The sequence below is a fragment of the Ictidomys tridecemlineatus genome, chromosome 4 (genome assembly GCF_052094955.1).
Source record: "Ictidomys tridecemlineatus isolate mIctTri1 chromosome 4, mIctTri1.hap1, whole genome shotgun sequence".
NCBI classification, from domain to species: domain Eukaryota; kingdom Metazoa; phylum Chordata; class Mammalia; order Rodentia; family Sciuridae; genus Ictidomys; species Ictidomys tridecemlineatus.
In genome coordinates this window covers 197573876-197590523 of record NC_135480.1, presented here as the reverse complement: position 1 = coordinate 197590523, position 16648 = coordinate 197573876, and the positions used below count along the sequence as shown (strand labels likewise).

General features: G+C 54.8%; 1 protein-coding gene across 3 annotated transcripts in view; it reads right to left on the bottom strand.

The window, feature by feature from the left end:
* Dab2ip (DAB2 interacting protein) overlaps positions 1 to 16648 on the bottom strand; it is a 249500-nt gene that overhangs the window by 208569 nt on the left and 24283 nt on the right. Inside the window, exon 1 of one of the 3 annotated variants that reach the window (XM_078048129.1) lies at positions 16486 to 16643. The exons of the other annotated variants lie outside the window; for them this stretch is intronic. The gene's annotated coding sequence lies outside the window, so the exon portion shown is untranslated. Of the gene's footprint in view, positions 1 to 16485; positions 16644 to 16648 lie in introns of those variants that run through there. 3 annotated transcript variants of the gene reach the window in all.

Below are 16648 nucleotides of genomic sequence, written 5' to 3'. Positions count from 1 at the left end.
CCGAGGGGCAGCAGTGGAAAAGCTAGAGGCGCCTGTGGTCATGCAGCTCAGGACAGCTGCCTGGCCTGTATGAAGCAGGGCAGCAGGACCATGGACTGATTGGTGACATTCCCCAAATACCAGCCACCTTCTCCTCAGCAGCCATCACCCTCACCCCAAGAAAACCCCCAGGGAATCAAGGTAAGTCAAAGCCAGAGGACCCGGAATGGCATGGTCTCCACCCCATGCCCACACACCCATGGTACCTGTCACTGTCTTGGCCAAACCTGTCCCAAGTGGGCTGTGAAACAATCTCTTCCAAGGGGTCAAGTGACATTGGGTCTCCTCCCTCCAGTGGGGAGGGGGTGGGGTGGCCACAGTATTTTAAAGCTATGAACAACTGACATCTGTTAATTATTATCTGTCTGCTTCTGTTTTGCTTTCCCACACCATTGCTCAATCTAGCCAGCAGCCCCAACCCTGAGAGGTGGAAATACTGCCTCCCAACAGAGAGAGAATTTGGGGGTACAGAGGCCCCTCGTGTCGTAAGTGGAAGGCTCCTGGCCACGTGGTCTTCCAGATAGTGAGTGGGGAAGAGTAGAACTCAGGCCTGCAGCAGGCGCTAGGGGTCCTCATCCCGGCCCCCCTCAATCCCACTTATCTGGAGGTACCCACTTCGTGCCTAAGAGGTGGCCATACCCATCAGGCCAGGCCTTCTGCTTGCAGAGCCCCGAGATTTCCCGGCTGATCTCCAGTCAATCAAACTGCAAATCCCACGGAGTCTACAGAATGAGTACCCCAAGGAGCCAAGGGCACGGGGAGACACACAGAGCCTCGCTGTTGTGGTGGCAGGCAGGGGTGTGCTGCAGGGGGCCTGCACCCACTCTGGCTTTGTGAGGGGACTGTGATCCTGGCAGGGGAACTCTGAGAACAAGGGCGTGGCCCTGGGACAGGCGGGAGGCCTGGGAGTGAGTATTCAGGGGGCTGAACCGGGGCTCACAGGAAGGAGCTGTGGGCAAAGGGTGTTGGGCCAGAGAAAATGGGGAGTGCCAGAGGATCAGGAGAGTGACCCCATCACACCAAGGTTTAGAGAGCTCCTGCGGGACAGCATGAGAGGAGGTTGTGGCTGGGTCCCCAACAAGAAGTAAGGCCAGGGATCAGGCACAGGGATGACACCCAAGGGGAATGTCCAGACTTGCATGTAGCAAGAGAGAAGGGACAGGAATGGGGAAAGCCACCTGCCCAGGGTTCCCTGGTGGGGACAGGGTTCAGCAGCCTTCACCCACAAGGGGCAAGTTGTGGGCTGGGAGAGGGCCACTGTGAGGAAGGAAAGTGGGACGTGGGAAGAAAAGGACCCCACACTGGACAGGTGGATGGGCCTTTGAGCATCCAGGGACAATCACTTCTCTCCACCTGGAACGCAGGAGAGCAGGTCAGAGGCAGCAATTCCCATCCAGGACTAGGAGCAGTCCAGGTTCAGGAAGCCACGGACACCCGAGGCGTGAGCAGGGGAGGAGAGGACAGTACCCAAGATAGGAACTTGGAGAGTCAGGAGGCATGCACAGAGAAGATGTGTGCAAGGACACTAAGGGACAGTGATGGGGAAGGCCAGAAGTCCCCAGCTGGAGGAGAGTCAGCACTCAGCAGGGTGAGGCTGGCTGGTCTCAAGCAAGAGCATCACAGGATCAAAGTTCTGGTGCATTGAGCTTCTTCTGCACGCCAGGCCTTGAACTAGAGGCTGATTTGTCTTAGCCACCCTGAGGGGATGCTGGGGTTCATACTGCTATCCCATCCAACAGGAAGGTCTGCAAAGAACAGCTCAGTTACTTGGCTGGCCAAGCCCAGTCCTAAACCCACACACCCCAGTGGCCACCATCTGGAGAGAGGTAGATGGTCAACATTTACTGATGGGTCAGAGGCCAGGATTTTCAGAGGGGAAGGAACTAGAAGGTGAACGGGTGGGGCAGACCGCCTTTCCTACAGCCCAGAGGAGCAGGAGCCAAGGGGTGTCTGGCCCATGCTTCAGCAACTTCCTGCAGAGCCAGCCCAGGCAGGCAGAGAAGGAGCCGCCCATCAGAGCGGAAGGATCTGGAAGACTACAGCAGGGGGTCAGAGCCGGGAAGAACCTTCAGTTCTTGTTCTGCCTTTAGGATCCAAACTTGGAAAACAATGACCACTAAAAGCGATCTGATGACTAAAAATGTTAACTATTACTAAGTTTAGCGACCAGGGTGGAGCCCGCAGAGTGACGTGGAAGTGCAGACTTTGACTGTCACCGCCAGCTCCAGGTTGTACCCTGCTCCCCTATTTAACTCCATCTATGACCACCCCCACCCCTAATAGGGGTCCTGTCTTCTAAGAGCCTTGTCATGGGAGAGAAAAACAAATCCTAACTTCCAACCCACGGAGGACTTGGGGATGATTGACATCATCCTCATTCGGTGTCCTCTCAGAACCTGAGACCTAAGCTAGAAAGAGCCGGGTTTAATTCAAAGGAATCAGTCACTAATGGTGGAATTCCGGGCACCAGAGTTAATCTCAGGGAGCTTGTGAAATCATTACCAAGATCATACCACACTCTGCTCAAGTGTAACGGCATCTTCAATTCTCACCAAATCCTCACAAAAAAAAAAAAAAAAAAAAGGAATCCTAAGATCTGCCTCCTCCTCCAACATCTCTTCTCTCACAAGCTTGGCCTTAAATAGTTCAGTGGGAGAATTTCTCAGTTTCATTAAAACAGTGCCTGGCGCATGGTAGATACTCCGTATAGATGTGTTGACTCTGTCACTGCAGAGAACAGTTCAGTTTTGTCACAAAGCACTTGAAGTCCTCCTCAGATTCCTCAGAGTGCCAGGAGCCACACCTTCCAACAGTCACCCTTCACCGTGTGCTTTTGCATTATAATTCTCTTGGTTCTAGAGGGTGCCATTGCACCTGGACAGAAAGGGCTGCCAAGCATGCACATTTGGCCTTTAAAGTTTGGAAGAAGCTGCCAACATTATTTAGGTTCAACCCAATTGTTTTCAACTTTTCTTTCTTTCTTTCTTTCTTTCTTTTTAATGGTACAGGGGATTGAATCCAGGGGTGTTCGACCACTGAGCTATATCCCCAGCCCTTTTTATTTTTTAATTTGACACAGGGTCTGTCAAGTCTCCCAGATTGGCTTTGAACTTGAGATCCTCCTGCCTTAGCCTCCCAAGTAGCTGGGATTACAGGCATGTGCCACAGTGCCTGGCTATGGTCAACCCTTAAAAGAACTTCTGTAACACCCAAACTCACAGCAGCCAGGCACGGTAGACACGCAGCACCCACTCTGCCACACCCTACCCTGCAGCCCGACACAAGGCTAGGGCACATCATTAACCAATCATGGGAGTCTTTTCTGCTGAGTCAAGGTGCAGTTGTACAACCCTTCTCAATGCACAGAGTTTGGTTGATAGGAGACGCAGTGCCTGGGTATTGGACCTACAAGGTAAATTCCCTCTTAAGGGGAAAAATGTTTCTACAAAAATCCATTGAGTCCAAAGCGGTGATGCACTCCTGTAATTCCAGCAGCTCAGGAGGCTGAGGCAGAAGAATCGCCAATTTCAAAGCCACCCTCAGCAATTTAGCAAGGACTGGGATGCAGCCAGTTGGTACAGCACCCTGGGTTCAATCCCCAGTGCTACACACACACACTATCCATTGAGTTTAACAACCATTCATAATACGCGCATTGTATGCTTATGGGTGACTTGTTTGTTTATACCTGTGTTTGGTCCTGTGTGCCCAGTTTCCCTGGGGACTCTCCTTTCACCATTCCCAGTGCAGGGAAGAAGCAGAGCCCAGTAATGGAGGACAGGGGGCAGGGATAGGAGGAGAGAGACAGATATCATGTCTGATCATTTACTTGGGCCTCCTTGGGTTTTTTAAATACATGAACCCAGAAAATCCCTTGAGCTTTGGCCAGCTGGGTGGGGGCGGTTGCCTTTATACCTGGAAAAGCCCTGGCTGGTCCCCACAGAAGCACTGAGCTGGGCACTGAGCCCTGATCTCGAGGTGACAGAGTCCCTGTCCTGTGGGTGCTTCCCGGTCTGGCAGGTGATTAGACACAGACCCAAGTAACAATCACAGCACCAATTCCAGCTGCAAGCCGTGACAGAACCAGAGATCAGGGGCCCTCCCCACGTGTGCCACCCCTTCTAACACTGGACATCTGAAGACCCCAGCCCTGCACTCAGGCCCGAGACCAGCGCAAGGCCTGGCCCTCCACTGACCCCCTAAGTGAACAAACTTCTACTTCCTCATCGGAGAAGAAGGGGGAAATGCCACGTGGCACCCAGGTGGAGGGTGATGGTGGAGTCACAGTGTCTGGGGGACTGTGCTCACTGTGACCAGGGACAGGCCATCCTTGGGGCTAGACCAGAACTGTGCCCTGTGGGTCTGGAGGAGGGAGCGAGGAGGAAGGGAGAAGAGGAACCATATGGAACCTATCCTCATAGGCCCCAACAGGACAGAGATGGGGGAGGCTTCCAGTCCAAGATTTTCCTTCCACACCCAGCGCATTTGTCTGGTTTGAAATCGGGACTGTTCCGGGAGAACATTCATCCCCCTGCCCTGACACACTGGCTTTTATCCACTGAGCACAGTCACACGGGGCCACCCCCACCGAGGCCCGCCCTTCATGCCCTTCTCCACCCCGGTGCAGCCGGGTGCCCCAGCCTGCCCCCCCCTCCCAGGGGACAGGGGATGCCCTGGGTGGGGGACAGGACTGGGTCTGCCCAGGAGAAGGGTCAGGCCAATTACCAGCAGCTCTTCTCCTCCAAGGTTCTCCAGGGAGATCCCACCACCTCCAGGGCTCTCACAGAGACAGGGTCAAGGCCAAGGCCAGAGTCAGGCCAGAACCCATGCCCAGCACTGGCCTGCTATGGCAGGGTGACCCAGCCCACAGGACCTGAGAACCCGTGCTTCAGCTCCTCATTTCCCTCGGGCAAACCTGTCCCCATTCCAGGCAGAGCACACCCACACACCTTCCGAACAGAGGGAAAAACTCCAAGCTAAAAAAAATGCACCATCTACAACCACCGACTCAGCCCCCACCACCTATCAGCAGCCGCTGGCCGCCAACGCCTTCCCAAAGGCCTTTGTGGGTATTCCCCTGCCTCTGCCCCAGCACCCACTCCTAAGGCAACATTCAGCAGCTCTGAGTTATTCGAATCAATTACTCCAAGGAAGAACCCAGGCAGACAGGCAGCAGAATAAAGACGGTAGATAATTCCCACCGGCAGGTAATTGCTCCTCTGAGAATTTCAGATAATAAAAGAGGAATCTAAAAGAAAGCGTTTTCCCCCAGAATGGCAGGGGAAATGTGCATCCATAAACAGAGGCTGCTCCCTTCCCTGCAGCTCCTGCCATCTCCATGGGCCGCGTCCCTGCAGGGGGGAATCCACCCGCTGGGGTGGAGGTCAGGCAGGGCCCATTCAGCCCTGTGGCCATTCAGCCCTGAGGAAATGCGACTCCTATGTCCTTCCTTGGGCAGGATTGAGGACTGAGGTTGGGGCTTCGAGGGTCTCAGACACACAAATGGCAGCTAATCACCCTATTCCCTATGTCCATCTCATCTCCACAAGGCCAAAGGCTCTTCAGGAGTGGGTCTTGGCTGTCACACCCTGCCCTACTTTGCCACCTGGCCCTCTACCTCCATGAAGGACCTGCCAGTGGATCCAGGTGGTGACAGAGGGACAGACACTGGCTGATCTGGAGCCTGTTACTGGGTTCTCTGGGTCTTGGTTTCCTTCATGGTAAAGGGGGCCAGAGCATCCAACTGTTATATAGGTGCCTACACAATGCCACATCTCCAAGAGCGCCACAAAGCCTGTCACATTGCATTCCAAGAAGAACGTGTGCTACCAACAGAGGTTAGAGAGGGCTGGGGCAGACAAAGCTCCCCAGGTTGCTTTCAGCAGGCCCTCCCAGAGCCTTTACGGCTGCATCTGTGTTTGGGAACTGCACAAGCAAACACAGAGCCGTTCTCAACTCCTCTCCTCGGAGCATCTGAACAGCCGAACATTCGACAGAGCACACGTGGGCCAGCCAGGCTGTAGATCCACGGCATGCAAAGGCCACGAGGCACTTAAGACAGGGCTGGCCTCAGGAAAATGTCACGGAAAGCATGGTGCTTGGGATAAGTTCTGAAAGAAAGAGGAGGGAATCTGTGGGCAGGAACGGGGAGGGGACATGCCACACAGCAGGACCTGCCCATCAGGAGTGCAAAGGCGGAGAGCCGGTCACCCGAGGCCCTGGGTGTTATCTTTGGAGAAGGAAGAAGGCAGGATGGGGAGGGCCATAGGGTAAACAACATGGTGCAGTTTGTTTAAGGTCCTTGGGTAAAAATAATGGCCGACCTAGGAGTATTCAGCAAGTGCTAGGCCATTCTTTATGACGCCCAAGAGGCAGGTTCTCTGTGTCTCTGGCTTTGGAGCCACTTTAAGTGGCTGCTTCAATTCACTCAGCTACTAAGTGACAGGGCAGGGATTTGAAGGCCCAGCACATCCATCTCAGGCCCACTCGGCTCCCCCTCCACAGGGACAAGGGGCTGGGCAAAAGCCAGCGCCACCCACGTCCAAGTGCAGAGCAGAGTGGCTGGCTCCCTGTCACCCGAGCTTCTCCTGGTGCCTTGATTCTTTATTTATGTTCCATTGAATGCACTTCTCAGATCTGTTCATGGGTCACTTGTTCTAAATATTTAAAAGGAAGTCTTTTCCACTATCCATCCATGAGTGGGCCAGAAGGTGCCAAAACAGCAAGTTGGCACGGAAAGAAACACGTGGCCAAAGCCACCAACATCCTCAACAAGAATTATGTTTCTAAGCACATGGTTGCGGCTTGATTGACGGGCCACGGAGCTGCTCTAAGTGGGAACAGGCCTCTCAGGAGAGGGAGGTATCACCACTGTCATCAAATACATCTCAATACTCATCTCGATCCCCAGTAAAGAAGGCACCAGGCCACTTCCTGCCCTTGCACTGGAAAGGAAGTAAAACTGTGTGCCTTAATTCAATTAGGTAATTAACTAGACAATGCACAGAGGAATTCCAGCTAGGACACAAATGCTTAAAGTCCCTGTGCTTCTGGTAGGTGCAGAGGATGTCAACAACAAACAGGAACTGGGGCAGGACAGGAGGGGGAGGCAGGGGCAGTGGAGGTGTGTCCCTGGCCAGGGCGGATGATAATGACAAGCACTTACCCCATGCCAGCTCCGAGATAAGCACTTCACAAGCATGACCTCACCCAAGTCTCAAAACAACCCGGTGACGTGGGTGGTACTATTCTCCCCCTTGGGTGGAAACTGAGGCGTAGGCAGGGGAATGACCTGCCTGGGGGAGGGAGGCGGGTGCTGGGAGGTGACAAACCCAGCTCAGATACCAAATCCCCATCTCCTTGCTCCTGGTCCTTCTTATTCCCTCCCCAGGAGCATGTCCAACAGAGAAGGGGCTCTGGCAAGGTCTGGGCCCAATGGGGAAACTTAGGCAGGGTTTAACATCTCCTCGCCTCCCTGCAGGTCTTCCCCGCCGGGCCTGGGTGCTCTCGGCTGACCTAGCTACGTGTCCTCCTGGGCTGGCTCCAGGCCTGTTCCCCTGGGAAGCCCCCTGACCCTTCACCCTGTCCCTGCTGTCCACACAAGCATGTGGCCTCTCCCGAGGCAGGGCGTGCTCTCCCTCTACGGGACTCTAGCTAGCGTGGACCCTGGGGAAGGAGGGAGGGAGGCAGGGAGCAGCCAGCCTCAGACTTCAGGGCCAGCAGGATGCTTCAGCCAACTCTCCCGGTGCCTTAAACCACAGAAACAGCCCGAGGGGCGGGGTGGGGGGCGCCAGGAGAAGGAACCCTCCCAGCACCTCCAAGAATCTTCTTCTCCGTTAACCCTTTTCTCTATCCATCGAAGCCGCTCCCTTAAAATCCCACACTCAGAAGCCTTTGGATTTGGCTGATCTGAGTCCCTGTCCAGGTTTACAAGAAAAGTAAGTAGGGCTGGGGATGTGGCTCAAGCGGTAGCGTGCTCGCCTGGCATGCGTGCGGCCCGGGTTCGATCCTCAGCACCACATACCAACAAAGATGTTGTGTCCGCCGAGAACTAAAAAATAAATATTAAAAATTCTCTCTCTCTGTTTCTCTCTCTCTCTCTCCTCTCTCATTCTCTCTTAAAAAAAAAAAAAGAAAGAAAAAAGAAAAGTGAGTAAATGATTCCGACCTCTCCCTCCCCGGAACTGCCTCTGCCAGAGGAAGGGAGTTCTGGAAAGCAGCGAGGGCCTGAGCCTCCCAAGACCCCAGCTCAAGCAGTCTTCTTAGAGACCCTTGTAATGATAGTGCAAATGACAAGCCATCGCAAAAACAGGAACACCCCGTGCGCTTGTCTGTGGGCCCAGCATTGCGCTCTCCTGGGTCTAAGTTACCTGACCGCCCACCCCAGGAAATAGGTGTCATGGTCCCCAGTAATAAGTTAGGAAGGAGAACGAGGTAGCTCTGCCTGAGGTCAAATGGCTGGTATCGCGGACCCAGGTCTGTCTGAAGGACCCAGGCCACACACCCACCTTCAGCCTCTCCACCCTTCCAGGCTCCCTGCAGTGGAAACAGATGACTGGGCTCTTCTGCCACCTCCCATCCCAAGCCCCGGACTCAGCAGCCATCAGATCCTCTTCCGAATCTGAATCAACGCCTTGCTATGGGTCACTCCACTCAAAGAAAAATGCCCCCAGCAGCCCCCCTGCCTTGAAAGTCCCTGCAAGGGAGGATGGGAAAAGAAATGAACAACAATCTCAGAAAAGCCAACAAGGTAGAGGGATGGAAAGAAATGGACTCAGGCGGTGAACCCGTGTCTTCTGATGTGTGCCTTTCCTTCTGTGGCACCTGGATACAGCCATACCTGCTTCCCTCTGTTCCCTCTCCCTAGCTGCTCAATTATGGTGCTAAAGTGGGAGTTGGAGATGAAGCCAATGTAGCCAAGGACCTCTCGTTCACCCCCTTGCTACCCTCACCCGCTTCATCACACCTGGCCTGCCTCTCGGTAATGATATTTTCATGATTCCTCAGGAGGCATTCAAGCGGCTGGAGGGCAGAGCAGCAGTGCTTGATGCAGCAGGCTGTGGAGTCGGGAAGACCTGCATTTCAAACCCTGACTCTACCCCTTCCCAGCTGGGTGACCTTAGGGAGTCCATCCTCCTCTCTGGACCTCAGTGTCCTCGTCTGCAGAATGGGAATGATAACAGAACCTCACAGTCTGTTGTAAAAATGAAGCGGAGCCGGGTGCAGTGGCACGTCCCTGTAATCCCAGCGGCTCAGGAGGCTGAGGCAGAAAGATGACAAGTTCAAAGCCAGCCTCAGCAAAAAGCAAGGCACTAAGAAACTCAGGGAGACCCCGTCTCTAAATAAAATCCAAGAAAGGGCTGGGATGTGGCCCAGTAGTCGAGTGGCCCTGAGTTCAATCCCTGGTACTAAAAAGAAGAATGAAGTGGGCTAGTTCTTAGAGAGCCTTAAACCTGATGCCTGGCCCATGGGAAGCATGAGCTGCTAGGTATTTTTATTATAGCCCAGAGAGGTCATGCACCTTGGTCAGGCTCACACAGCCAGGGTGAGACACAGTGAGAGCTGACATCAGGTTTGGGCTCTGGTCCAAGCTCTTCCCTGACTTACAGCCACTGTCCTGGGAAGCTGTCAGATGGCACAGCTCAAGTACTTATGCTCTAGTAGCTTCCCCAGGCCGACAGTTCATGGGCCAAGTACAAAGTCCCAACCGACAGGTCTGTTTTTCTTATACACACACACACACACACACACACACACACACACACACACACACAAGTCAACAAGTGGCTCAGAGTGAAAGTTCCCCAACCTTGGCATCCTCCCCGATCCAGAAGTGAGGAGTGATCTCATCCCCGTGACTAAGCCAAGGTCGACGCCGGGAGCCCTCTCTGGGAACCCAAAAGGCCTGGCACCGCTGGCTCCCAGCTCCAGCAAGAGCCCAGCCTGAGAAAATGGGATCCTCACCCAGTGGGACTGCCTGGCCCTGAGTGTCTCTGAGCACGGATGTAGCCGAGGACAGCAATGGCCCCGAAGCTGTGGGTGGACAGCCAGCTCCACCATGAGCGCTCCTGAAGGGTCAGGCAGACCCGGGCCTCTGACCAGCCGCCGGTCCTGAAACAGAAGGACTGCACCAGAGGGTCTCTAATGGTCTGTCCAGCTCAGGTCTGGTCCAGCTCCTGTCCTGACCGGCCAGGACCTTGACCTCGCTGGTGAAGGAGCACGGCTCATAAAGGCCCAGGGCTGGAGGGCAAGGGGCACTCAGATGTTCAAAGGAGAGGATTCCGAACTAGCCTCCCCCCAAAAAAGGGCATACAGAAAAGCCTGCCCTGTTGTCCCAGCAGCCCTCCCCTCCTGCAGACTGGACGTGAGCACAGATAGAGGGTCCCGGGGCGCAGACTCAGGAGGTCATGCTGCTGAACTGTGGGCACCGTCCGCAGCCAGAAACCGGGCTCAGGCCTCCCGGCGCTCTCTGAAGCAGGCCCTGCCTACGTCGTCGATGGCGGCCCAGCCACTCAAGTCAGATAATGGAGCCAGAGGGCTCTGCACAGCCTCAAGTGTGACACGATCCCCAGGGATTATGGTGTCTATTTTTAACTCCCCACATCCTGGCCGAAAAACAAATCCCTCACACGCCCTGCAGATCCCTATCAGGGGGCTGACTGAGCCTTTTGGGAATTCTCTCCTCCCGGAAGCAGCGCCCTCTTTGATGGCTTCCCTCTGCCAGGAAAGGCCCCGCGGTCTGTGCTCCGGCCACCGCCAGCTTCCATTATGTCTGGCCAGATCTTCACGGGCCCCGGCAAACAGCCGACTCCTGGTGGCCTCCATCGTCACATATTCTCCAATGAGTGACAGCCAGATGGGCCTGGAGAGGCAGAGGAGGGCCACTCTCTTGTTTCTGTATTCATTGACCCCATTTCGCCCCCCAGCCCGTCTCTGACAAGGTGGGTCCTGCTCTGGGATCACCTAGAGGGGACAGCCATGGGACACCACGGTGGATGCTCAGTCTAGGTGGGGGACGAGGCAGGACAGGTGGGCTGAGAAGGTGACAGGACAAGGCGGGAAATATTCAGGCTGGCCCTGCCAGCCTCCATCTGGGCAAGAGATTTGTGGGGTCCGAACACAAAATCAGCCACCTGTCTCCTCTCTCTTTAGAATCCCCAGCACCCCTCAAAAATGCTCCAGATGCTTTTGAACAGATACCAGCCACCATGACCTATGAGGGGACGGGGACCTCCTCCATTGGGCAGAGCTCTCCTGCCTGGCCACCTGGCCCACCTGTGTGAGTGTCGGTCAAATTCATAGACATGGCCCATTCCCCTGTCCCACCTCCCTGACAGGCCGCTGCCTGGGTTTACCCTCGTCTAATGACACAGCCCAGGAAATGACCCCAACATGGAACTCTCGGAGGAACAATGCTCCCTGACTGGTAAGTCCTCCATACAGTCAGTCCCCTGGATTGTGGGGAGCACTGGACCGAGGGAGGGAGGAAATGAATATCTGTCTTCCTTTTTGTTCCTTCCACTTGGGCCCATGTGGCTGTCAACCCTCTCTGAACACAGGGTAGAACAGTCATAATGACCCCTCTGTGCCCCTGGTGTCACATCCATGACCCCACAGGCCTTTCCTAAAGAACCAGGTGAGTTTTGACTGTTCCTATGTGATACCTGAAGTTCAGCCTGCAGGAGGGGACTGACAGGTGGCTTTGCCATACCTGCTTCCAGGCCTGCCCATCTTTGAGGCCACAAAGTCAGAATAGGCTTTGAAAGCAAATCAGGGCTAGGGATGTGGCTGGTGGCAGAGCTCTTGCCTAGCATGCATGAGGCAGGACTTCCATCCTCAGAACCCACGACACACAGAGAGCAGATCAAGAACGAACCAAAGATTGGGGCTGAGGTTGTGGCTCAGCAGTAGAGCTCTTGCCTAGCACATGCTGGGCCCTGGGTTCGATCCTCAGCACCACATAAAAATAAATAAACAAAATAAAGTTATTTTTAAAAAAGAGCCTAATATGCAAAAAAAAAAAAAAAAATGAACCAAAGAATACAGGGATGTCTTTCCGCAAAAACCCAAAGAAACCCTCTCTATCCCTCAGCTGGAGCCAGCCCAGTCTGAGGCATGAACTGAGAGACTCCCCACCTGATCATGCGGGGAGCTGGGTGCAGGGAAAAATGCCCTGAGTCAAAAGCAGCCTAGTTCAAAGCCAGTCCAAGGCCACAAAGCTGCATGAGCATTTACTAGACCAAGGAAGGCCCTTGCCAGGCCACACCCATTATGTGGGCACTGAGATGACACAAGGCCAGGTCTGCGGCCTCCAGAGGTTCAGAGCCCCTCGTGGGAGACAGACAAGCCCACAGGGAAGTGTGAAGCAGGTCAGTCCATCAGCACTGGAGCCAGTGCTAAGCGGAGGGAGCCCACCCTGAGCGGGGAGCAGAAACCCAATGGAGGTGACGTTTGTGCTAGACCCAGAGGGAAGTAATGATTTGGGTATGGAGCAGTGGCAGAGGGAGAGGGGCCTTCTGGGAGTCACAGGCAGAGACCAGGAAGCATGAAGTCTGAAATCTGAGGGAGACCGACGGGGAGGAAAGCCGGAGCCAGACACGAGGCCTTGCTGGCCAGGGCACACGGGTCTCCTGCGGTGGGTGGGTGACAGGGAGCCATTCCTGGAGAGGAAGAAGACTCAGGTGGCTAACAAGGTCCAGCTATCAAGGGCCTGCCTCAGGAGGCCAGGCTGCCAGGGTCCCCCGACCCCCGCACAGGGAGAAGGCAGCTGGGTCACTCCAGTTGGGTTGTTCCCAGAACCCTGATCTCCCCACTTGGTTTCCGTCCAGGACCCACCATCACTCTCCGCGTGTTCAGAGCCCAAGAGACTGTTCCCTTGGGAGGTGAGCAACCTCACCCCACCCTGGGCTTCTCTGGCTGCCGTTCCCTCTGCCCAGTGCTCCGGGCCCTTTGCACCCCAGGTCCATAAGAGTCTTTCTGGCTGAGTTCATCACTCCCAGTGCGGCACCCTGCTGGCTGGCCAGACCTGTCCCTCTTGCCCTGAGCCCATCAGACTCCCTCTCCCCAGATCTGCAGGCCAAAGTACAGCCCATGAAGGTCAAGGTTGCAAGAACCTTAGGGACCAAGCTGAATGACCTCAACTCCACCCCCTTCACAGCCAGGGATGTGAAGAGAACACCAGCCCTGCCGGGGATCACACGGGGGTCACACGGCCGATCAAGGCCCAGGGCTTCCTGCTTCCAGACAGGGGCTCTGGCACCAAAGCCTCGAGAGGGGGAGCAGAAAACAGCACAAAAAAGGCCAGCGCACATTGTCAGGGACCAGTCCCCACTCTGTTCCAGTCCCCACTCTGCCACCTCCCCAGCCCCTCCCACACACAGTAGGGCTTTGGACATGTCACTGCAGCTTTCTGGACTCCAGCGACCTTTTCCATAAAATGGGTGTTTAATACTTCTGTGCCTTCCGCAGGATCAAAGAGGATAAAGCAGAACAAGCCCTCTCTGCAGAGCAGAGCTGGGAGCCGGAAGGCGACACTGCTGAGGTCTGTGTAGGGGAGCCCTTCACCCACAGCCCTCCCAGCCAGCCCAGTCCAGCCCAGCCCAGCCCAGAGGTCCTCAGATGACACATTTCCCCAGAGCTACCCACAGCCAGCAGAGCAGCCCTCCAGAGAGAGAGGAATTTCTTTCTACCAGATTCAAACTGCAGACGTGCGCATAGCAGAACCAGCCCATTCCCCTCCCCACCCCCAGATTCAGCCCAGCGCCTCATGGTATGGGAAGGTCAGAGACCACTATGGGAGGATGGAGGAGGAAGGTATGTAGGGGAAGGGAGTCCTGCCCTCCTCTCCAAGGTACCCCCTAACCTGACTGAGAAACCCAAGCACAAGGTGCACAAACCCAAGGTGTGCCAGACCTACCACAAAGCAGAAGCCAAGGTCCTGGGGTGGGGGTGGGGGTGGGATAACAGGCCCATCCCCCTGCGCATCCACTAGTAAAATTTCACCAGGCTCCTTTGTCCCCATGGCCTACCCCAGAGCCCCAGACGTCCACCCGGGGACTCCCACAGACAGCAATCACCTTGCTGAGGGTGTAAGGGCATGCCCCTTCTGAAGTGGGGAGGAAGCCCCAGAAAGAAAAAGCAACCAGCTTAAAAGAATGATGCCAAGACTGGAGTTGAGACTTCTTGGGACCTGCATGCCATATTCTCTTCCTAAGAATTCCTTACTGTTATGGTTCTCAAACGGTGCTGTGCAAGAGAATGGCTTGGAGAATTTTTTTCAAGGCAGGTGTCTAAGTCTGGAGTAAAGATGAGGAATTTGCATTTTAATAGGTGCCCCCCTTCGTACACACCACAGGCACAGGAGCATGCGCATGAACTGTGCACACACACACACACACACACACATACACGTGCATGTGCTCACGTGCACACACATGGACATGCATGAAAGAGTGGGAGGAAATATCACGAGACGCATGGGTGCTAATCCAGAGGCTGGGTTTGGGGTACAGCACAGACCTTACTGGCTGTATGACCTTGGCTAAGTCCCTTAGTCTCTCTAAACCTGTTTCTTTATAGGCAAAATGAGGATGAAAAATGATCGGTCTCATGAGGTTGTCTTAAGGATGCAAGGAAATGTGTGTAAAGCCTCCAGCACAGGCCCTGGCATATAATAAACACTCAATAAATGGTGCTGTGATCATTGCCAAACTCAGTTCCAGTGTGCCGAATGCCTGAGGATAGGAACAGAATGCCAGGCACCAGGGGACCTCAGTGAATAATTGAGCCAGTAAGAGATGCCCGAAGGGTTGTGCTAGAATCAGGGGGTAGAAGTAACAGGGACACAGATTTCTGCTCTAAACAGGAAGAATGTTTTGATAGACTAGAGATGCCCAATCATGAAACCAGCTGCCTCGTGAGCTCACTGTCACTAGAGGATCCTAGAGGAAAAGACTAGATGTTCGCCAGGCAGGGGTGTGGCACCAGGAAAAAAAAAAAAAAACGAGGAGGGGGTGGCCTAGATGATCTTGAAGGTGACTTGGGGCCAGGTTCTGCAGGTCAGTCCCTCTCCCCATCATTCTGGTAATTGGTTCCTTTGCAGAAGCCAAGGTCCTGGGGTTGGGGGGTGGGGTGACAGGCCCTGATATTTCTAATAGTTACCCCCAAGGACCCAAAGGGAGCCGGGGCAAGGCCTGACACTCTTGGCATGGCTAATGGCAGGGAAGAAAATGGGTGGGGCATTCTTCAATAACGTATGTCCCCAAGGGCGTGCGTGTGCATCCCTGCACTTTCCTCAGAGGGGCTGCTTAAGAGAGTCTGGGCTCTACTCATTCTGAAGAGAGGGGAAACTGAGGCAGGGGGTGCTTAATCCCTCAAGCAATAAGGTGGCTCAAGGTCCAGGGTGTAGACTGGCTGCTCAAGCCTTCTGTATGAACCAGGTGCCTTCCACTTTTACCTCACAAATGTCTCGCTACATCCCACTGAGATGGGACTTTAGAGCTCAGAGAGGTTAAGAATCCCACCCAAGGGCTCCCAGCTAGCAAGCAGAAGGGTCTGAGGTTTCAATCCAGGTTCTCCCCCAAAACTGGGTGTTTGGTTTTACACTCTCAGATTTATAGTCTCAGATAAAGAAAACAAGAAAGGAGTTAATGTTTCAGGGGGGATGATGTTTGATTATGATCTTCATTAGTGATGAGCTATCTACTTACCCACCCATAATTAAAATCAAGATAGAATCCCATCTTCCCCCGCAGGGCAGAAAGGGCAGGTGTAGAGCCAGGCACACACCAGATAGTTCAAGTGTGAACCATCCAGCAACCAGAAAACCCTGATACCCTTGCCCCCAGGCTGGGAGCCGGAAGCTAGAAGGTCTTGGTCCGGGTTTTCGCTCTGCTTTGCTCAAGGCATTTTCATGGAGGGTGGGGTTCAAAGCAGACAGGAAACAGAAAAGAGACCTCACTTCGGCCACCTGCCCTCTCCTAACTGAGAACTGCCTAGGTAGAACAACAAAAATACCCCAAATTTGGGGGCCTCGGGGCCTGGCTCTGGGCAGCGAGGGTTGCCTCGGTGGGGTGAGGTGAAAGGGTTTGAAGTTTGGGGAGACTCCTGGCCACCTCAACTTCTGCTGGTGCGGGCCCCAGTTGGGGTGCCTTCCTCGTGACACCCTCCGCTCCGGAGGACCCAGCGGCAGCCCTGAGCCCCGAGGTCAAAGATAGAGGGTAACGCTCAGCAAAGTTTAAAGGGTCAACATTTGGTACAGAAGTCCCCGCGGGAGAGGAGGCTGTAGGTGAAAGAGGGGTAAATAAAGCAAAGCCGCGGCCCACTCCTCAGTCCTGCACCCCAATACTTTGCATCCGAGCCCCCAGCTCCTCTGCAGCCCTAGACCCTGCTCGGATCCCTCCAGCCTGCAGAGCCCCCTCCGCCTGACCCGCGGTCGCCAGCTTTTACCTCTACGCGCCGGCCTGGCCGCCGGGCGCTGCCATCCCGAAGGCGCCGGAGCTGGAGCCACCCAGGGCCAGGCTGGCGAAGCCGCCGAGTCACTGGCACGCGGGGTCCCGGGGTCCCAGGGCGGCGGCAGGAAAGTTTCCGTGGCGCCAGCTGGGTCGAGCGA